The sequence below is a fragment of the Bos javanicus genome, chromosome 6 (assembly GCF_032452875.1).
Source record: "Bos javanicus breed banteng chromosome 6, ARS-OSU_banteng_1.0, whole genome shotgun sequence".
In the NCBI taxonomy this organism is placed as follows: Eukaryota; Metazoa; Chordata; class Mammalia; order Artiodactyla; family Bovidae; genus Bos; species Bos javanicus.
Genome location: NC_083873.1, coordinates 30,122,312 through 30,146,110, shown reverse-complemented (window position 1 = coordinate 30,146,110; position 23,799 = coordinate 30,122,312). Strand labels below are relative to the sequence as shown.

The following is a 23,799-nucleotide window of genomic DNA, read 5'->3' as shown; positions in this document are numbered from 1 at the left end:
TCCTGTTTGACCACTTCCAATTTGCCTTGATTCATGGATCTAACATTCCAAGTTCCTATGCAATATTGCTCTTTACAGCATCGGACTTTACTTCCATCACCAGTCACATTCACAACTGGGTGGTGTTTTTGGTTTGGCTCCGTGTCTCCATTCCTTCTGGAATTATTTCTCCAGTGATCTCCAGTAGCATATTGGGCAACTACTGACTGGGGAGTTCATCTTTCAGTGTCTATCTTTTTGCCTTTTCATACTGTTCATGGGGTTCTCAAGGTAAGAATACTACAGTAGTTTGCCATTCCCTTCTCCAGTGGACCATGTTTTGTCAGCACTCTCCACAATGACCTGTCTGTCTTGGGTGGCCCTACACAGCATGGCTCACAGTTTCATTGAGTTAGACAAGGCTGTGGTCCATGTGATCAGATTGGTTAGTTTTCTGTGATTGTGGTTCTCATTCTGAGAAGGATAAGGAGGCTATAGAAGCTTCCTGATGGGAGAGACTGACTGAGGGGGAAACTGGGTCTTGTTCTGATGGGGGAGTCATGCTCAGTAAATCTTTAATCCAACTTTCTGTTGATGGGCGGGACTGTGTTCCCTCCCTGTTATTTGACCTGAGGCCAGACTATGGTGGAGGCAATGAAGATAATGGTGACTTCCTTCAAAAGGTCCCATGCATTCACTGCTGCACTCAATGCCCCCAACCCTGAAGCAGGCCACTGCCAACCCAGGCCTCCACCAGGCACTCACGGGCAAGTCTGGGTCAGTCTCTTATGGGGTCACTGGTCCTTTCTCCTGGGTCCTGGTGCACACAAGGGTTTGTTTGTATCCTCCAAGGGTCTGTTTCCCCAGTCCTGTGTAAGTTCTGGCAGCTCTATGGTGGGGTTAATAGCGACCTTCTCCAAAAGGGCTTATGCCATACCCAGGTCTGTTGCACCCAGAGCCCTACCGCTGCAGCAGTCCACTGATGACCCATACTTCTGCAGGAGAAGCTTCAAACACAGTCCTTTTGTATAAATACTACTTTCTCTCCTAAATACCACCCACCAAGGGAGTGGAGGTATGACCTGAACTGCTTGCTCTCACTTCTGTAAACTATTTCAAGATCACTCATTAATTCTACCCACCCCCCCCCCACCTTTTTAAAGACCTCTTGTCACTTGAGCCATGTGCTACTCAGCTACATCAGACTTCCTGTCAGTCACTGTCAAGGTCAGTTTCCCAATGACGGCCATATTCACTAAGGAGTTGAGTTCCTGGGTCTTCCTTTCCACTCCCATTGTGATCCATCATCTCTTTTGACTTAATGTACACAGTGAACAGTAGTTTTCAAAGGGATCCTGGGTTTCTTTGAGACCTTTTCAGGGGTTCCATGAGGGCTAAATCATTTTTATAATAATTCTAAGATGTTATCCTTCTTTTCACTGTCATTTTTTCACAAGGACACAGTAGAACTTTCCAGAAGCTACATGGTGTGTGATATTGCAACACACAGTGTATCCATAGAGGCAGCAATGAGACTCCAGCTGTCTCCTATTAAGCCAGAAATTCATAAAAAACAAAACAATGCTACTTTTATCTCTACTCTTTTAAGGTTGTTATTCATAAATATATTTTGTTTATGTTAGCATGTATTGGTTGATTTTGAAGTGAATTAATATAATTTTTGGTTTAAAATTTGAGTTTAAATTTATCACATGGTAAATATACATGATCAGAATCTTTTTAGGGTTCTAAAAAGTCTAAGACTGTAAAGGTTTCCTGAGACCAAAAAGTGCTGACACAGCTCCCCCTCCCCAAAAAAAGCCAATCCAGTATTTCAGCCTCTGAGTTCTTTGCCTTTACTGAAAGCACATTTACCTCGTATGCATAATGTTCAGAACAAGGGGCAATGATTTGTGTCTGATCTTCACATTCAACCGTCCAGTACAGCAACTTCCTTTTTAATGTCTCCAATTAGATGTCTCATGGGCACGCTTGGGCTCATTGTGTCGAAGCTAAATTTCATCACTTCTTCACCAAACGAGTTCTTCTTCCACTTTTACTGTTTCAGAAAAATGGCATCATGACCCACCCATTGCCTTAAACTAGAAGCCTGAAAGTAGTCTTCCGTGTCTCTTTCCTCCAAACTCATATTTAATAATTACCAAGTTACATCATTTCTATTGTCTATGTGTGTTCATCGTTATTTTGAAATTTTTTATTTTAATTGAAATATATTTGACATATAGTAAAAGTTTAAGGGATATAGCGTGTTTATTTGATATACTTATATATTGCCATACAGTTGCCCTTGTGGTGTTAGCTAACACCTCTGTCATGAATATAATTATCATTTCTTTTTTTGTGATGGGAATCATTAAAGTCTTGTCTTTAGCAGGTTTGTTTATAATACAGTAGTGTGGTCTATAATCACTTTGTTTTGCATTAGATGCCCAGGATTTATTTATCTACTAGTTACACCTTTGTATCCTTATGAACATCTCTCCTATTTCCCTAATTGCCAGCTCCTTTTTTCACTCTCTCTTTATGAGCTTAGCTTTTTCAGATTCTATACATAAGTGATATCATACAGTGGAAATCTTGCCATTTGTGACAACAGGATGGACCTTGGGGCATTATGCTAATGAATGAGTCAAACAGAGAAAGACACTTCTAGATTCTTAATGACTCCTGAATCTGTCCACTCACCTCCAATCCCATTGTCACTACTTTAGGTAAGTTCGCCATCATCTCAAATTCTGACTGCTTTGACAGACTGCCAGGTGTCTCCTTGTTCCCCTTAAGTCTGTCTTCCACATCTCACTCAAGTTGTTGTTCTGAACTAATTCTTGTCACATCACTTCCTCATTGGCAATCTTTTATTTCCCATTTACCTCAAGGTAAAATATAAACTTCATAAGGTAATGATCATTTTGTGAGCATACATTATTTCCTCAAGACAACTCCATAAAGTAGATACTGTTGTAACTTGAAATAAAAGTTAAAGTTGCTCAGTCCTGTCAGACTCTTTGTGACCCCACGAACTATACAGTCCATAGAATTCTTCAGGCCAGAATACCAGAGTGGGTAGCCTTTCCCTTCTCAAGGGGCTCTTCCCAACCCAGGGATCGAACCCAGGTCTCCCGCATTGCAGGCAGATTCTTTACCAGCTGAGCTCACCAGAGCTTACTATTGTAACTTATCATCCCCTTTTAAGATAAAGAAACTAAGGCATAGAAAGGTTATGTAACAAGTCCAACATATCAGTCAGTGAAACAGACCCACTGTGAGTTATGGGATAAGAGGTTTAGAAGGCAGTGGCACCCCATTCCAGTACTCTTGCCTGGAAAATCCCATGGATGGAGGAGCCTGGTAGGCTGCAGTCCATGGGGTCATGAAGAGTCAGACATGACTGAGCGACTTTCACTTTTCACTTTCATGCATTGGAGAAGGAAATGGCAACCCACTCCAGTGTTCTTATCTGGAGAATCCTGGGGACGGGGGAGCCTGGTTGGCTGCTGTTTATGGGGTCACACAGAGTCGGATGCGACTGAAGCGACTTAGCAGCAGCAAAGTATAATGAGATGTCTTAGAGGAGAAGCTAGAAGTTAGTGAGAAAAAGAAGTTAGTGGAAAAAGCACACACAGCCCCTGTAGTGGGACTATGAGGAGGCTGGCGGGGGCATCTGTGGGAGCTGTCACCTCATGGGTCTGCAGTCAAGCATCTGGTAATTGTCCTGGGGCTGCGCTTGGTCAGTGGAGCCAGAGCTGAGGAGAAGAGCTCAAAGTGGTGAAACAGAGGAGGGTGAGGACCAGCTGGAACCCTCCAGGCTCCTCTGGGTCTGCCACCACCTCCAACCATTAGGACCTTCAGAGGGTAATGACTGCCACTTCACTTCCATCTCCTAAAATCTCTCAAGTTCCTCATCTGGCCAATAATAACAGAACTATCCAGTAATGGAAAATATGAAGTACGATTCTCAAGTTAACCATGTTGATAATGGAATGGTTAAGCACCCTGAAAATCACCAAAGCTTGTAAATACTTGAACCAGGCTTTGAACCGAAGCAGCCTGCTTCAGCTTCTGTGCTGGTCCACCTTCTTGTGGCTTTCCTGTTCTTATTCCTGATTCCTTTGGTTTCACAGATGCCTGCTGTACATTCTCTACTTCAGCCACATTGACCTACCTCTGGTTCCCTAACTTTGGGATGATTTTTAACTTTAGGACCTGTGCACCAGAACATTCTGCCTTTCCCTCGCCTTTGTCTGGCCAAGTAAAAGTTATTTTACTTTTGGGTCTCAGCTAAGCTGTCACTGACTCTAGAATGACTTCCTTATCCTCTAAAGACTAACTTAAGTACTCCCTGTGCATAGGATCTAATGCTTGATGTTATCTTAGGACTCTTGACACACACCCTCTACCATAGCAGAGGCCTATGTGTCTTTCAGATTGCTGTATACCTAACACAATGGCTAATAATCCATGAGTAAATAGTCACACCTTTGAGTAGCTTATTTACTAAATTCCCTCCCTGGACTATAAACTCAATTGAGATGGGTTTTTGTCTTGCTTAATGTAACCTTAGCATACAGCATAATGTCTATTTATTTAATATATTTTGAATTAATGAGACCAAAAAATAACTGCAGAAGCTTACAATTCCAATAATCAATTGAATATGTTCTCTTCTTGGTAAATTAATAGAATATTATTTAGCTTAGATGATTAGACTCATTAATCACTCTGTTCATCTTTATAGATACAGTTACTAAGGTAAAATTATACTATGCAGTTCTAGTTATTTGTTCAGGTTTTAGTGATAACACAATAAAACCGACTTCTTTAAAAGATCTAAAGATAGCCAACTGTAAGGGTAAGAGTGTGAATAAATTGTTATTATTAGAAAATGACAGAAACACTGACTTCTTTGAACATTTTGCTGATTATCCTGATAGACTTGACTACTGGGAGAAGGAATCTAACAGTTCTGCTTGCTCATGAATTCTGATAAAGTCCAGGGAGTGAAGTAATCATGGTGTTTCTTCAGAAGGAGGCTGCCCTCCAGATGTAGGATAGAAAGGTAGAGTTACTAATGTGTTTTCTATGAAAATACACTGGCTTCAGTAGGAAAACCAAAGTGAAAGAATATGCTGCACATTAAAGTGAATCCTAAATCTTATAAATCCCTCTATAAGGAAAAAAACATGGAGGAGGAAGTTACATGAGCTAGAATATGAGCTAGGAAAAGATATGTAATGTATATTTAATGGTCAGAGTGGTATGCCACAGGTGAAGGATACTAGCATTTCTAGAGGTGAAATCAACTATCAGCTGCCTAAGCCAGACATTAGGAGCAGATAAGTCTTTGAGAGATAAAGGAGAAAGTTTTAAATAAATAGCATGTCATGAAGTTTTACTTCTTTTAACAAAAATGTTGATCAGTGCAACTAGAAGTGTTAATTAGCAAGTTTATGAATCTGGGTTCTGTTTATATTCTCTTATGAAGGACAATTATTTGTTAGCATAAGATTTATTCCTTAATGATGAATGTTAACAAGCTCAAATATCAGCTGAGTTTGGGTAAAAGATGAGATGTTTACAATATGCTCACAATTGTGGAAATTAAAATGTAGAACTTTTAAACAAATGATTATAGTTAAAGTAGAAGTGCAAACAGAGCTATAATTCATGACAAGTCAATTCTTTTTCCTGCCATAGTCACAAGTTTTTCACCTTCCTAGTAACACCCATATGACTGCAACAAAATAGATCAGGACTAAAGGGTTTGGTAAGACCTTGCTTTGCAAGAAAATAAAAACAAAAATAGACAAGACATTAAGAAAAAGACTATTGAGTTGCTGTTTAATGAATTCCCTATACTTTCAGGACTACAAAGCTAGGCTATGGGAAATTGAACTGTTTGAATCTTCTTTTGTTTCCAAATCTGTTATACATTTATTGACACATTCTATGTATACATTATATAGATTAGACCCCGGACCTAAATGATTTCCTGGGAATTAAGTTTAAAGAAATGGAGATCTTGGTAGTAGGGCTTTCCATCTGTTACTATAATCAAGACCTGTATTATATGTTAGGAGTGTGTGGAATACACTTTAGCCTGGTTATGGCTATACAGAAATGAATGCTGCTTCTTAATAACAGAGTAAAATTCAGGAATCTTCAATTCAGAAGTCCATTATCTCAAAGGTATACTCAAATAATATCTTCAAATTGTTATTTATTAATTAAAACTAGAGTGACAAAATAGAATGGTAAGAAATTCTGAGATCGTCTTTGGTATAATAGATAATAAAGTTCGTATGTAATTGAATTAATTTTGACAGCTCCTGGGTGCATCGCACATGAACCCTGGTCTGTCATACTCCCATGGCCACACCGTCCTCCAGTGTGAAGGTCATTAAAACAATAACACTCTTAATCATCTATATGGGAGAAGTATCTAAAAGAAAACCAGGAAGTGGATATATGAATATGTATAACTGATTCACTTTGCTGTATACCTGAAACTAATACAACATTGTAAATCAACTATACTCCAATAAAAATTAAAAAAAAAAAAAACCCGAAACAATCAACATCCAAATTGTAGACAATTGGAAAAAGTGAAAGAATATAGTTAAGGAAAACAATAGCATCCACTAAAACAGTGTCTTGGTCAATACGTTGAGTGCCTTTATACTAATTTTATATATATTGTACACTTATATGTCCTCAGAGTACTGTACCAAACACAACTGTGAAGTTACTAAATATAGAAATATGAATATCAGTAATTTCGAGATTGTGGTGAGTTGCAGATAGAGTAGTTCTTGTGAAATGTTCTGTTGTATAATCTGGAAGTCACTAAAAGCTCTCGTAGTCATTCACTTTTTGGTCAGTTGCCTCAGATGCTTTCTGTTTAAAAAGGTGCAGTGACTTGGGCAGCATAAGGTGGCAGCTTTATTAATGAGTAGCCTTTCTCCAAGTGGTTTTCTCATCACTCAGGGGAAATAGGCTTTATGAGTGTTAACACCATTCAAACTATTGTCTTTGGTTTTCATTTGTGAACAGCAGACTATTGTCACCCAATGAACCAGGCTTCTTGTCAACTTTGAGACCTCTATCTTGCAGAGCTAATACTTGAAATCTGAAAGATAATCTGTCCTTATTTCAGAATTCATGTTATAACATTACAGCTTAACTTCATTTATCTTTTTCATTATGACACACACATACCTTCAACACATATAGATCAGAAAAATCAGTATGATGCTAAATTGAGACCAGAAATATGTGATTTATCTTTGTATTCATTAACATGTGAAATACTGATTAATATGATACAAGTATGCTAAATGCTGAGAACACCAAAATATATAGTCCTGACCTCAAGAGGTCAAGGGCTTCCCTTGTGATTCAGCTGGTAAAGAATTCGCCTGCAATGCAGGAGACCTGGGTTCGATCCCTGGGTTCGGGAAGGGAAAGGCTACCCATTCCAATATTCTGGCCTGGAGAATTCCATGGACTGAATAGTCTATGGGGTCTCACAGAGTCAGACACAACTGAGCAACTGTGACTTTCAAGAAGTTTAGCAACTTGTAGAGAAAGATAAAACAAAAGCTTAACATTCAATATAATTTAAGTGCTTTAAAACCTTTAATAAAACGAAAGGGGATCCTAAGTTAAACTATTTCCTCACTCCCTATTAATGTTGGAATTTTAATCAAACATAAAAATGGCATCTTTAACAGTAAACGATGCTGATGGTGCTGTGTTGTCTGCATGGTAGTCTTCTCATAAACATTTCATGGTCCGTGATACCACATCCAAAGGCAATGGCAGTGAAGTAACTTTAATACAGAAAAAGGGTTAAAAACCTGCAGTCATTAACAGTTTACTCTTTTTGGTCCCCAACAGAACAACATTCTAAAGTAAGTCCATGGTTCTAGAAAGATCTTACTAACAGCAATGAGAACTAAACAGTAGATTCAGTTAGAGGTATTTTACTCAACCCATGCATCAGCTTGCACTTTTGACTTGTGACAGTATTTAGAAGATCTGGGGTAGAGGGTGTTCCGGTTAAGAATGTGAGCTCTTTGTCCTAAAAAATTTGGATTTAAATACTCATTCCAAGGTATGCTAGCTCTATATCTTAGCAAGTTAATTGCTTAAAACCTCAATTTTGGACTTCCCTGGCAGTCCAGTTGTTAAGACTTCCAGCTTCCAACGCATGGAGTGTGGGTTCAACATCTGGTAGGGGAACTAAGATCCCACATGCTGTGTGGCACAGCCAAAAAAAGGAAAAAAACACAAAAACCCACACACCCAATTTTCTTCATCTGTAAAGTTATGGAAATAATAGTGTCCATGATTAAATGAGATAAATTGCTATAGTACCTGGTACATAATAAACAGTGAACAAGTAATAGCCATTATTTATACTGTACTATTACTGTTCTTATTCCAGCTCATCTCTAATTTTATTTGACCTATAATAGGAGCATGTGTGAGAGAAGAATTTATCTGTTCTTATACTTCCACAAGAACATTTGGTGGGTGCAACAGTAATGTTATAAAATTGATGCATGTTTTCATGTTATATTTATTCATTCCTCATATATTAATCAAATGCTGAATATGTTCCAGGTTACTGATTGTGTGTCTGCATCCTGAAGGATCTCCTATTTACATCATAAAGTATCCTGAAACACTCTGTGTTCAGATACGAGTGCTCTGAAAATTTGATAACATTCTCAGCAAATCATCAGATTTGCTGGCCGTTTCTTACCATTTAGAGATGATAGTGATTATGGTCTGAATGTCTGTGTCCTCCCAAAATTCAGATGTTGAATCTTAACCCTTAATGGTAGTAGAGGTTGGATCTTTGGAAGGTAATTAGGTCAGGAGGGTAAAGCCTTCATGAATGGGATTAGTTTCCCAGGTGGCTCAGTGGTGAAGAAATCATCTACCAATTCAAGAGACTTGGGAGAGGAGGGTTCAATCCCTGGGGTTGGGAGGATCCCCTAGAAGAGGGCATGGCAACCCACTCCAGTATTCTTACCTGGAGAATCCCATGAACAGAGAAGCCTGGCAGGCTATAGTTCTTGGAGTCACAAAGAGTTGGATGTGACTGAGCACGCACACACACGTGAAGGGACCAGAGCTCGCTCGCTCTTTTTTCTTTGCTATGTGAGAACACAGTCAGTCATCTGCAACCTGGAAAAGAGCCCTTACCTGATCTCAGCGTTGCTAGCTCCCTGATCTCAGACTCCAAGCCTCTAGAACTCTGAGAAAGAAAATGTTGTTTAAGCCACTCAGTCTGTGATATTTTTGTTTTAACACCCTGATTGGGCTAAGATAATAGTCTCCGAATTCCTGAGCAAGGACTGAAGAAACTTTGCCCCTGAGACAGTCATTCCCACACCTGACTGAACTTCCATTATCTGGGCTCTCCCCATCCGACACTCAATCCAAATTGCAGATTGGTCCGCCCATCGCTTGCCCTGATCTTACAGTTAATAAACTTGTTTTTTTCCTTCTTTTGAAAATCTTTTCCTATTTTTAATTTTTTGTTTTGTTTTTATAAATCCCTAGCAAAACCCCATATATCCTGCTTCCCAAACAACCCATGTGTGGGGTGTTAATTGTTATTTCAGAACCTTTGAGTGGCTGATACAGTTGGGAATCTATGTATGGTTCTAAAACCTGGTCTCATGAGTCTAACATAATTGTGAGATTTCATAGTTTTGTCTTCCTTTAACAGCAAAGATACATGGAACATCTATTATTACTAGACACTGTGCTATGTTAAGAATATAAAAAGGTATAAAATATGAGAGTGGTAGTGCCAAAGCTTGAGAAGATGTGACTAATATGCATGGGGAAATAAAAACATGTTTTGTGGGAAGGAAAAAAGACATTTGACTGGGACCTAGAAGGTGAACCTCAGATGAGGAAGGGATAGCAGTCGGGGGCCTGATGATATACCAGGAGGGAGAGATGGTGGGAAGTGAGAAGATACTTGACAAGTAGCCTTGGAGGCTGGAGTGTTTGGCAAGAGATGTGGCTGGCATGGGATGCTGAAGTCAGGTTGTGATGAGCCCTGAAGTTTCTATTGGGATGCATAATTTGTAGGCAAAGGAGAATCCCACCATTTTGTAAGCAAGTGCGTCACAAGATCATCCACATTTCATGTGTTCAGACTTAATATCTAGCTCAACTTAATGAATGGTGCTACTCGACAAAATCACAAATGCTGTGTGCTAAAACAGAATTCTGCCAAAAGAAAAGAGATATTTTCTAATTGTATTTATTTTTGACGGTGCTGGGTCTTTGCTGCTGTGTGGACTCTTGTACAGTTGCCGAGTGTGGACTTCTTGCAGTGGTTCCGTTTGTTGTGGAGCACCGGCTCTAGGGCACAGGGCTTCACTTGTAGGACATGGGCTCAATAGTTGCAGCTCCCAGACTCTCAAGCACACATTCATTCAATAGTTGTGGCTCAAAGGCTTAGTTGCTCTGTGGCATGTGGGATCTTCTCAGATCAGGGATCAAACCCGAGTTTCCTGCATTGGCAGGCAGATTCTTTACACTGAGCCACCAGGGAAGCCCTGAAAAGAGCTATTTTAGAACGTAATTTTTTCTTGTTTCCTCCTTGACCTTTTGCTTCCTCATTCTTGCTATTTTTTGTTACTTGGAGGACTTGTTTTCTCTTTAGTCCTTTCCTCCTTAAACTTCAGTTCTGTCATTTTTCCTTTCCGTTAATAGTAGTGTGAAATTTCCAGGATTTATTGAAGACTGCCAAGGAAAGCTGTGGCTTTACCCTGCAGTATGCCCTAGAAATAATCAACCTAGCTATTTGATTTTGTGGTATAGAAATCTGAATAGCTTTCAGTGTTCCAGTATTGATGTCTTCACATTATGTGATTTTAAAGCATAGATATTCTTGTAATTAGTAATGTTAATAAGAACTTCGTAAAATGTCATCTTTTAGTTCACAGGGTTATATTCAATATTGTTCTGACATTAACACAGTGTTAAATCTTTATGAATTTATTGACATGTAAGGCACAAAACTCTGAATTCCTGGAACAGAGGTTAAACTTCACTAGCTTAAAGCAGTTCTGTTTATTGGAGAATATATGACGGAAAGAATAGGCTTTTCAGGTAGTTTAATTGGAGATTTGCTCTTCATATGTTTTCATTTCCTAACTTTTCTTTTGTCTAGTATAAAAGGAAATAGTCGCCGTGTATTTCTTCCTGAGATACATGCTGTAAATATACTGTGAGTCATGAAAACACCAAGAGGTTCCAAGGCTGGCAAATCACTTTAGAAGGAAAAAACCATTGGGAACATGAGGCTCCAAAGAAACAGATGTAAAAATTTTTATAAGTTTCATTGCAGAATTTTTTCCTAATTTTTCAGTTTTAGGAATTATGTAGGTGTATGGGTCAGAGTGGTTCAGAAAGAAAAGATGCTCAGGCTGTAGAAATTTTTAAAAATTGAAATGCAATAACATTGTATTCAAATCCAATTTCAAAGGGATTAATTTATATCAGGCCCTGGATAATTTGGCAGCATATAAATAGGTATATATTATATCTGCTTTTATTAAGAAAAATTGGAACAATGCTGACAGTAAAAGAAAGTAAAATCATTTTAGCATTTCTACTTCAGATTTTTTTCATGGTTTATTTCTGTTTCAATTGAGAAATTCTATTTTTCTTGAACTTACATAGTAGACAAAATGAATTTAGTTCTAGTTATAGAACTTGAATCTGCCTTTTTCCTGTATGTAATCACAGTTGTTTTAAATAAATAAAGAGAACAGCAGAAAATACAGTAGATGTTTCAGGATACAGTATGGAAGTAATCTGTGTATTTTAATTGTGAGATTATCACAGACATGCATCAGTGAATTATCAACATATTCATTCATATTAAAGTTATTTAATAGCCATTTCAGTACTATGAGCCTTAATACTTATGTGAATTATATATGTCATATTTATGTTGTATTTGTGTTACTATTTTAAGTTACTAACCTAACTACATTAAATATAGACTTGGAAAGTAGAGAGGGGTCTTAGAGATTTTTGACTTTCCTTCCTACCCACTGTAGGAACCTTTTCCACAATATTCCATCTCCGCCTCAGCCTGAAAGCTTAGGAAGGGACTCTCACTACCTTATGGTGTAATCTGCTATCCCATGTGAAAACTTCTGACTTGTGCTAAATACACTCATATCTAGCTAGCAAAAGTGGTTGTGTTTTAAAAAAACATGTGGTTGCAGAGAGTAGTGAAAGACAAGAAAGGGATCCTCAGGAAGTTTACAGTTTGGCAGCTGGCCTAGCCAAAAGCTTTAAATGCTGACCCAGAGAGCGACATTTCAAAAGCCGCAGACCCTACTGCTTCCCACGTTCCTGGCATCGTCGGCTTTTAGCCCAGGTGCTAGTCTCTAAGAAGCTTGGGAAACTGTTTAACAAAATATAAAGGACTCAAGTGCTTTACTTTTCCATCCGTTCTAGGATCTGAATCACAGCTTATCTAACATTCAAGATCTTTAGGTATTTTTGTCTCGTATCTGATCATTGGATACTTAAAAATGTGCTCACTGCTCGAGTAGTTTAGTAATGCCGAATAAGCCTGAAGTGCTGTAGTGACATTGCCTGGGTTCATATCTTACCTCTCCCACTTGGTAGCGTGGCCTTCAGCATGCTAACTTCTCTGTGACTCAATTTCCTCATTCGTAAGATTGGGAAGAAAATAGTACCTACCTTATTATAGACTGAAATGTGTTCATATGTATAAAGTACTTTGTAGTATGCCCAGCACACAGTAATTAATAAATTGGGCTTCTATTATAGAAGCTATACATGTTGCCAGTATTTACATTTTTAAGTTGGGTTTAAATACTCCAGTTGAGAGGTTTAATCTCTTATTTTGTGTATGTAGTCACTGCATTAGTAGTGGATTCTAAGAAAACCACAGTAGTATGAATTATAGGGAAAGAAAAAGATTTCTTTTTCTGGAATATTTCTTTCATCTAATTCCTAAGATAACTCAAGAAAGAGACTATTTTATGCCACATCTAGGGAGAAATAACTTAAAAACACACACTCCAGAATGTTACTTATGATGGTATACCTTTCTTAGGATAAAATAATAATGGTCAGATCCCTTATAGTTACGGAAGAGGGGAAATGGAAGAGGTAAAGATGTGGAAGTAGCGAAATCCATGAAGAGGAAACAGTTGGGAAAAAGGGAGGCTGAGATCACAGAAATAAGCTTACCAAATCACTTTCTCATGTGTATCCTATTCAGTTGCATGTAAATTCCACAAATAGGTTTGAGTCCAACAGAGCTGGGTAAATGTCTTATTCAGTGGGAAATAAGCCAGCAAATTCCATGAGAGTTCTTGCTTTTGCTGCCCTGGGGTCCTCTCCTGAGATCCTAGGAACTTTTCCTTTACCTTTACATTTGGATAAAAAGAGAAACTGTGCTTTTTCTTAGATTTGTCATCTCACCAAGTAGCCTTTCCTTCCTCTTCTCAACAGCTTCTCCCTGAGTGGTCCCTGTTGCCTTTAAAAGGACCACCAGCCCAGGTTGCAAGGCCAAGGAATATGCTTCTACAGCTCAATGTACTTGAGATAAAGTATTTTTCCAAGTCTGCTGGTGATCTTGGTAGCCACATCATTATCTTGGTTCGGATCTTTACTCTTTACACAGCAGACCCCTAACTGGTTCTGTGCTTCCATTTCTCCTTCTCTAGGTACTTCAAAATGATCTTCTGAAAGTCCCAGTCCACTATTTAATTCCTTGGTTTAAAAATCTTCATTGCTTCCACATCACCTGATAAGGAAAAATCTATTTCATTGGCTTATCTGACCAGGTCATTCCTGAACACTGAGATTCATCTCTTGTACCTTCTCCTGATAACTTGGGTAGCAGCACTGAGCTACCAAGCTGTGCCCTAAGTGTACTATGCTTTTTCATTCTGTTCCCTTTGCTTAGAATGCTTATTCTCTGTCTAGCTGCTTTTTGGTCTCTGAAGATCCTTCAGGGCCCTGATAAAATGTGGCTGTTCCCTGCAGTTTTTCCTGCCATTCCCAAGCAGAATAGTTCCTTTTCCTGTGTTCCAGTAGATGTACATTCATATACTAATTACTGTATTTCTCTCAGAATATTCTAATTTAAAAAATATGTATGTATGTATGTTGTCTCTTACAGGTTTCAAGAAGGGACAGACAGAATTTAAAATCTGAGATACCAGTGCATGGCATACCATGGGTACTCCGTGAAAGTAGATTGTTGAATAGCTTATACCCCAGATTCCTCATCCCTGCCTATTGAAATGCTACCTTCCAAGGTGTACTTCAGTTTCCTTTACTGTCCTCTCTGATTCTGTCTCACCCAGAGTGCTTTTTAAAAATTTTTTAGATTTCTTCATTCCTCTGATTTGGAATTTTAAAAGTATGTTATTTAATCTGTCTTCCCTACCCAGAGATGCATATACTCTTTGAATTAGTGTGTTACGTCCAGTATACTGTTTGTTTGCAAGGATATTTGCTGAATAGATTTGAGTCCATTCTTAGCACAGTTTCTGAAAAGCTGTACCGTAACCCACACACTCTCTGCTCCAAAACTTCTTTAATGTGTCATTTATTTCACAGTAGTTTGTGAGGATTGAAACTCTTAAGAGGAAAAAATAGTCAAATCAAAGTTACCAGTAATTCACACAGTAGAGGGGATCGATTCAATCAGATTTATTTCCTCTTTAAACCTAGTTAATGTCAGAAGATGGAGATGATAGGAAATTTGAGGACACTGAGGAAGGTAATTTAGGAGCACAGAGAATTTGGTAAGGGTAAAATGTGTGGATTCTACCTTGGGATTCTGGGGAGAGTAAGATGATTACTTGTACTAAGGACTAGAATGTGGGTTGAGTAAGAGGGGTGAGGCGATGCCAATGACAAATGTTTTGGAAAATTTCTAGTGTTATACTCAGCAGAACTTTCCTCATTCAGTCTGGCACCAAGAACCAGAACGCAGGTTAATCCTGATAATATCATGGTCCAGATATGTATTGGGGGCAAATAGACTTCTGTGGGGACCTTAACATGTCTTTGGGGAAAATATGCCTACATTTTACAGGCTCATCAATACATGCCTGGATGATACATCCAGGATGTATCATGGATGTATCCTTGATGATACATCATCTGCTCTTGAGTGGGAGTTGCATAAAATGTATTTATATATAGTTGAAATTCTTATAAGTTCAAAGGATTGTATTTAATGTTTAGCATAAAATCATTTAATGGGAATAATTTAAGAAAAGGGAGGAGGTGAAAAGAAAATGGTAGGCTAAGAATTAGACAATAGAGACATATGAAAAAAGTTGGAAAACTACATCAGAATGAAATGGTATTAAATGATTTGAATCACACCCTTGGTGCCTAGAGAAGGTTTATCAATATATATGGAAGATGGAAAAATTTTACAAGAGGAGGAAATTAATTCTGGAGGGTAAATAACTGAAAGACACTGGGAGGAAAAAAGTATTTGGAAGTTATTAGATGTCTCCCTGGAAAATACTGTGGACAAAATAGCTGATTTTAAAAAGTTAACTCTTATCCCCAAGGTTCCTGAAAGACTAGCTTAATTTATATTTACCTCCTTAGAAAATACTTCAACACTTAAAGATTTAGCAAGGAAATAACAAAGAAGTTACATACTTTCCTGAAGTAAACATGCTGATTGTAAAATTTCATCAAATACAAATGGAAGATGTTTCCTTTTTTGTTTTTGACAATTTTAAAATATGTGAAGAAAGGAAATATTTCTTTTCCCTAGGAGGCCCACCTGTTTCAGGGTTCCTACACTCCTCGTCCAAAACTGCAGGCATAATTTGCCGTGTAAGTGTACTTTTTACGAGGTGTTTTAAAGTTTTTATCAACTTCTCCAAAGTGTCAATGGCCTTGATGAGTTTCAGTCCACTGCGCTAGATCAGTTTTGGGAGCCCCTTCCAAGCTCTCAGTGTACAGTAATCCCACCTTTGTTCCTCAAACTTGTTTTTTTTTTTTTTTTTTTAAAAAACCCCTTCTTACACATGACCGAGAAAGCATCTGTGATTGAAGCCGAGGTGAGGCTCTGAGAAGCAGACCGAGCTGGGAAGTGCCCCGCCTCGATTCAGGGGATGCGGGGCAGTAGAAGGGCGGGAGGCAGCCGGCTCCCCAAGTCCGCTCGCCCTTCCAGACACAGGCGGCGGCGCTGGGGCAGCTCCAAGTGCGTCGAGAAGTGTAATCCCTCCGCTAAGTACTTGGCTCTCAGGCTCCAATCACTAGTGGGAGCTGGAGAGGGCAAGTGAAAAAAAAAAAAAATTCCAGAGGCAGCAGAGGAGCTAGAGAGAGAGGAAAAAAAAAAAGTCCCGAGGCGGCGGCAGAGCGGCCACGGCGGCCAGAAGTTGACGGCGCGGCCGTGCGCGGGGCGCGGAGTGGGCGCGGGCCTGCGGGGCGCCGAGACGGGCGGGGACCCGGGACTGCGGGGCGGCGGCGCAGAGGACGCCAGTGCCGGGGCGCGGCGGCGGGTAAGGCGCGCGCGGGCAGAGGACCGGAGGGCGGGAGCCCGGCTCGCGTGCGGGGGGCCGTGGAGCCGAGCCGAGCTAAGCCGGCGCGATCAGGCGGGCTGAAGGCGGTGCGGGACGGGCCGCACCCGGGCGCAGGGCTGGGCGGGCTCGCCGATGAGCGGAGAGCTAGCCGCACGCCGTGGGGGCGGCGGCGGCCGCCCAGGGGGCTTTGTGCGCGGGCGGCTCTGCCGGGATCCCCGGCCCCAGTGCCTCAGTCCGGGGGCAGAGGCGGCTGCGGGTGGGACACGTGCTCGGGGTCGGGAAGGAGGGACGCACCGAGGCGGGGAGTCGGGACCTGTGCGCCCAGGGAGCGGAGGGATGGCGGGCGGGAGGGCAACCCTGGAGTCGGGGAGACCGGGGGAACCTAGCCGCCGCTGGAGGCGCCGAGCCCGCCGAGACTGGACTTGGGGGCCCCAGCTCCGTGTGGAGCCACCTGCCCCGGCTGCCTCCCGAGACAGCCTGCGGCGGGAGAAAGTGCGCAGTGGGCCGGTCCAGTCGCCTGGGACCTGGCGACACTGCCCCTGGTGCCCCTCTTCCTGTCTGTTGCTCTGTTACAAGTTCTCAATGTTTCTCTGCCTTCTTCCTTCCATTCTCCCTCTATTTCTTTCTTCCTCTCCCCACCCACACTCTCTCTTTCCCCCCGTTTCTTTCTTGTCGTCGTCTTTTCTGTTTCTCAGTGTGACCCTGCCTATCGCTTTATCTTCCACCCAGCCTCCCAGACTTTTGCCTCTCTCTCATTTAGAGGCTGACTTTCTGCCCCTTGTCTCACTCTCTCCTCTCCGCACCCATCCGTCTACTCTCCCGTTTCTGTCAGGGCTCCGTATTTGTCAGTCCCTTGCGGTGTTCGGATTATTTGACACAGAGAAGATCCTCTGGAAGTTGTCTGGTGTGATGCCTTATTCCTTTTGAGCCGCACCTCTTCATCTGGGTCTTGGACCCTTCCAATTTGTTCTCCACGGAATGAGAACACTGGTTTCCTTGAGTTATTAGGAATTGTTCTTAGTTTCCTTCTCACCAAGGTGAGGTCAGTGACAGAGCAGACACAAAGGTGCCAGTGAAAGAAAACAGAAGAGAGCTGCTTACTGCCCCTGACATATAAAGAGAATGTATCAGATGTATCCACAGTGAAGCAGATCCACCTGAGAAAAGGCTCCTAGATTCTGGAGAGAAACACAAGAGGCTCCATCAGTAACGAGAGGAGTTAGCTAACAAGTATTTGAAAATAATTTGAAAGAGCGCTTAAGGAAATTTCTCCCTGTCCTAAACTGTTGCCAACTAATAACTGTTTTTCTTACATACTTTTTTTAGGATCCTAGTGACAGCTCTCCTAATTATTGTTTTGGGAAAATCATGGGAAATGTCCTGTGTCAACTGAGACATTTGTCTTTAAGAAAATATTCAGTCTTTGTACTCTTATACCTCTTTACACTCTAGTGATCAAGAAGAATTATTTCTAACTGCAAATAAAATAGAAAAGGATTTGTCAGTCCTTTTAAAACACGAGACATTCCAGAGATCAATAATTTCTTTGGAAAACTTTCACTACAAGGATGTTTTGAAGGATATTACATCTTAGTGAAATATGCAAGTTATTACACACTTAGATCATTGTACGATGCCAAAGAAGAAAAAAGATTGCATGCTATAAGCAAATCATAGCAGTGATGGTTTTTTAAAAATTTTTATGGGAAACATAGCTGGAAATTAATTGCTCTGATTTTCACTGTTTTCTTTAGTCATGCATAATGTACCTTTGTTTTTAGCAAAATATGGCCTAGGGCTACAAAACTTGATACAGTGTGTTATTTGTCCAATCTGAATTACCATTTAGAAAAACCACCTTTTCCTTTTGGTCACAAGATATGAGTTGATATGATCTCATTACTCATGTGCTGGGGTCTGTTGATGAATTTTAATGGCACTGACTTGTGATTTTAAATCAAAATGTTAGTTTTTGGTGAGTTAAAGTCTTGATTTATGTCATGTTAGTGAATCATCACTATTTATAGGGGCTTTGCCACCTTGTCTGCCAGGTGCTACACAGCGTTCAGCCTGGGCAGGGTTGTCTGAAATTGCCTGTTAGATCCGTGCTCCTGAGTGACGTGCTGCCTCTACTCATGGTGTGTTCATATATGCCCTTCAGAATGTTCTAGTTGTTAAAGATTTATCAAAAAGAAATTGACTTATTTTTTTCTTCATAAACTTTGAAAACTGTGTGAGATGGCCTGATAACTTATTTTTGTTACAGTAAATACTGATTGTATTATTTACTTAAAAGAATAAGGCAGTTTAAAATGTGATTTTTTTTGAGGGGGATACATAGAGTGCCCTTCACTTTTCCTCAGCACTCATATTTATTTAAATCTAAAATCAGTTTTCACCTACTCCAACCTAGCACAGCCTTCCCTAATTTTTTTAAGCCACCTTATCTCTGCCTCTCTGAGATGGGATATTGTCCTTTTCTTAGCTTCTCTGGGTTTCAGATGGCCCAGCACAGTACCTGCCACATGACACTCAAAAAATCCTTCGAGAATGATTTGTTCTCTTCCAATTTGTCTCTAACTTGTGATGCTTACATTTTGTAGATGGGGTAGCTCCAGGGAAATACTTTAGCATGGTATAATAGAGCATAGACTGAGGGTTGAGTCCTCAAGAGCATCTCACCACACGTTAATATTAACATTGAAGCAGACAAGCCCCAAAGAATTTGAAAACCATGCTCAGAACTAGACAGTGAAGTCACGTGGGCCATAGAACTGAGACCTTATATTCACTGTGCCACAGTTTTTTTTTTTTTTTTTTTTTACTGGACTCATGCCTGGCTTTTTCCACTTGAAATGAGTATATCTGTCTGTTATTAGAAGCAAACAGTTACTTAAACTCTGAAGATTCTTTCTCAGGCAAACCAATAAGAGTCATGTCTGAAATGTATCAATTTGCAATAACTTACAATCATAATCTACATATGCATGGAGGTAATCGTTCAGAACATTGCCTAAGTGCTCTTAGGTGTTAAGCATTATTTTGGATGCTGTGTCAGCTTGTGCAGACTGATTATTTCTACCTGCAAAGATGATTTAAGCTCTCTGAACTTAAACTGTCTCCTCTGTAACTTCCAGTGTGTATGTTGAAGAGGGCCGAGGAGAAAAGAAAGGAAGTTTGGACCAGATTAAGGGCTCTTTTTGAAGTCTCTTCAGAGACCACCAGTTGAACTCCCAGAACAACTGCAGATTCATCTGTTTTACATATCAGACTTCTCTGTGAGCTTTTGTTTGAAAGAAGGCTAACACAGTTTTAAAAAAAATCTTGAAGACCGCTTCACTTGATGTTTTCCAATCTTCCTTCCAGTTCTTCAATTTAATGATCAAGATCATTTCTGGGTTTTAATTCTGGGTATCTGAAGGATGGTTGATAAAAGTGTTAAGAGTTAGAAGGAGAAACTGCGTTTGCCTGAAGGATACTAATTTCAGGTTTCCATATGCCAAATGTGATGTGATGGCAGAAATTGAAGTAGAAGTGTTGCAGTATATAGAGGCAGGCCAGAATTCAGGGAGAGGAAGGGGCCAGAGCTAGACATAGAGATTTAAAAGTCATTCACACTGAATTAATAATTAAAACTAAGGAAAATGGAAACTTTTTAGGGGTAGTCTGGAGAGAAAAATGAAGATTTGGAGTGGAAAAGAGGGACATTTTATATTACTTCTGATTATTTTTAAAGTTCATCTTTAGTATTAAAAAAGCCCTTTGCTGTCCACCTGAAACTATCACAACATTGTTAATTGGCTATACTCCAATATAAAATAAAAAATTAAAAAGTAATTCATGGTTTACATCCAGCAATAATCTGTTTTCATGAATTTTAGAACATCCACATACATGCTAATCATCTTAATTACATTCATTTTTACTTAAATGTTTGTGCCTGGCATTACTGTATACTTCGGGACATTGCAGCCAAGAGAGACATAAGACCCTTGCTGTCATTGAACTCTCATTGTAGAGAGTGAAAACAGTGAATTATAAACAAGCACATAAGATAATTTTCAGTGGTATAAATTGCCATTATGAAAATAAGGCAGGGTGATATGATAGTTCAGTGACTGGGGCTGCTTCGTTTGAGGTGGTCAAGGAAGGCCTCTTTAAGGATGTTTCTGAACAGGAAAGATCCAGCCCAGTGAAGATCTGGGAGAACTTCTGTCAGTGAACTTCTGGGAATCATAAGGCTTTCACTATAGCAGCAGCAGGCTGGGCACCCTGGCAGTCAGGGGAAATGGTAGAAATGAGGTCAGAGAGATTGCCAGGGTGGTGTTAAAAAGTATGCATTTTATTCAAAGTACATTTTATTGACCTACTCAGGAGGATTTTAAACAGAATTGAATGAATGTGACTGTAGTGTGAGCAAGCATGTCTGAAGATGATGCAGAAAGCTGTGAGAAAGATCTGGCTGAGTTTGGTGGTTTGGCCAAGGGTGGAACCCTGAGAGATTGATCAGACATTGTTCTTATCACTGAGTAAGAGTCGCTGGGTTGAATCATGAGTCATAATGTGTAGCCTCCATCCACTCATCACTCTCCTGCCCCCACCGTTGATCTATACTGCAGCAGTCCACTGGTTCAGTAGTTGCTTTTGCTTTGAAATTGCAGACCTTAGTATCTCGCAGTTCCCACATGTCACCTCTTTGAAAAATGTTAGTTGCTCAGTCATGTCTGACTCTGCGACCCCATTGACTGTAGATCCCCAGGCTTCTCTGCCCATGAGATTCTCCAGGCAAGAATACTGGAGTGGTTTGCCATTCCCTTCTCCAGGAGATCTTCCCAACCCAGGGATTGAACCCAGGTCTCCTGCATTACATGCAGTTTCTTTACCATCTGAGCCACCAGGGAAACTTCATGTCACCTCAAGACCTTCAAATATGTCCTGGGCTGGAAGCAAGCTTCTTGACTCCAAGGCTGCAGAATGCATTGGGAAGTGTTGTGGCGGGGTTTTTTCAGACTCAGAGTGAGCCTTGGACTTCCTGGGGATGCTCAGCTAACCTCTCTTCACTTCAGTATACATCAAGTTTGTGTTCCGGTTACAAACGAAAGGAAGCAAGTTGGAATTTCTCTGATCATGTTAGTGTGTCACATTTTTCTGCCCCTCAGCTTTGAAAACTTTGTCTGCTTCTTGAAAGACTTCACTGTGAAGTCCACATTTTAGATTTGGGTCTCATCTGTCATACCCCAGCCTTTGCAAAGAGCATACAGTAAACATTCAGTAAATATGTGTGGAATGCCGTTGGATGCAATCTACTAGAGACCCCTAGTTTTGATTCCTCTGACTTTATTTTTCCTGTCTTTCAACAAGTATATGGCTGCATGTGCCTTCAGCTTACAAGGTAATAAGTAGCAAGTTTGGAAATGATTTTTCTGCAGTTTGCATTTACTTACTGGCTGAAGGAAAAGAGATACAATCCAATATATCTCTCTATAAGATTTCTTGCCTGGCTGTCTTAAGATAAACATTTTAGTCATTTTTATAGCAGTTAGATAGATACGGGTTTAAACAAGTACAGACACGTCTGTCATTCGTTAATTTGTTGATTTATGAATCGGAGGTGATTCCAAGGAGGTCTGTAATGATGGTGCCTTTGTCTAAATTAATCTCTTGATAGAGATCAGTGAGTTTTATCTAACTAAAAGAGTTTACAACCATCTGTAAAAGATATTAAATTATCATCAGTATCTTTTCTGGAAACAAGCTACTTACTGTTCTGCTGTTGTCCAATAAGCATTTAGCCACACTGGTACACATAATGGGGGATTATCCCTAAATCCTTTTGTTAACAAGTGTGTTCTGCTCAGATGGGCTTACAGGCAAGTTGGTTGGTTGTATCTAGCAATTCCACTTCACTGTTTCTTTAGATCCTTTTCAGTTAAGCTGTCTCTTCTGTATCTGAATGTCCTCTCTTCCTGTCTAACTTCATTTTGCTAAAACCTCTTGCATTATAGCCACTGGCTTCTGTGTGAAGTGCCTTCTGTCTGCCTCTCCAGGTCTGCTCTCAACCCTTTTACTTTATGTCCTCTGTCCAGGATGATACCTGGCTGAACTGTGTTGATTTCCAGATGGCTTATGTCGCTGGGGACCTCCGGAGAAAGATTAGAGGGACAAGGGTAGAGAAACGGGTATTGATTCTTTGGTGTGCTCCAAGTTGATGGATCAGCCTGGGCTGCCTGTGTCTCTGCTCAGAATGTCACTTCTGCTTTCAGCTAGTCTTCTCTGTGTCAGTTTCTTTCTCAGGACTCCAATAATCTCTGGAGTTAGCTCCTCTGTTTTTATGCCCCTGATTTATTGCACTATCCTTCAGGTTCTTTTACACTGCACCTATACCTTATTAAATTGTTTGCAAATAAATCCTCTTCAATTTTTCAGAAATTTGTAATGATTAAGGTCCTGTTTTTTGTTGATTAGCTTCTGAAAAGCTGCCTCCTTTTCGGAGCCTTCTTCAATTGATAAGAGCAGTCAACTCCCCTTACCTTGTTGGACACCCGCTTTCCACCAAATTTACTTGTTCTATCCGTGCAACAGTGACACAGAAAACTTACACTGTTCTTATATAAATACTTTTCTCTCAACCAGTTTATTGGTTGCAATTCTTTGCTTTATAGTCTGTAAATTTTCACATATGTGCTTTGGTTTCACTCACTCTTTTATTCGTTTATTAACATGGTACATACTTAGAGAGTTGCTACTTAGAACTTAGAACAATGCACTGTACTCAGCGTAGGTACAAAAAGGCAGATGTTTGTCCTTACTTGGATTGAAGACTGGGGAGGAGACAAGAAGTAAAAAACTCAACATTATATTTACCAGTCAAGTTTGTGATTTATTCAGTGACCACAGAGAGCAAAAACAGTCTAACCAAATTTCTCTTGTTTAGCAATTCTTGAAATTTTTAGGTCAAACACCATGGCAAGTTATTTCTATCTCATCACGTATTCAGTGAGAAATTGGAGTTCGAAGCACTATGAGTTTATCCAACTAATTCAGATACACAGTTTACATATACTAGTGTATTTTAGTTGATTGCGTTGTTTTCATGGTATGTTCCAATGGAACAGAGGTTTTTGGGATGTCAGGTTGTATAGCTCAAGAAGGGTCACGTGGGTGGTAGCCTAGCCTACTGCTGAACTGTGAGGGCTCTGGAGTTTGACTGCCT

At 40.1% G+C, this 23,799-nt stretch overlaps 1 protein-coding gene across 1 annotated transcript in view; it reads left to right on the top strand.

The window, feature by feature from the left end:
• The first annotated feature begins 16,487 nt into the window (after positions 1-16,487).
• BMPR1B (bone morphogenetic protein receptor type 1B) overlaps positions 16,488-23,799 on the top strand; it is a 454,161-nt gene continuing 446,849 nt past the window's right edge. Inside the window, exon 1 of the mRNA XM_061419616.1 lies at positions 16,488-16,565. The gene's annotated coding sequence lies outside the window, so the exon portion shown is untranslated. The remainder of the gene's footprint in view (positions 16,566-23,799) is intronic.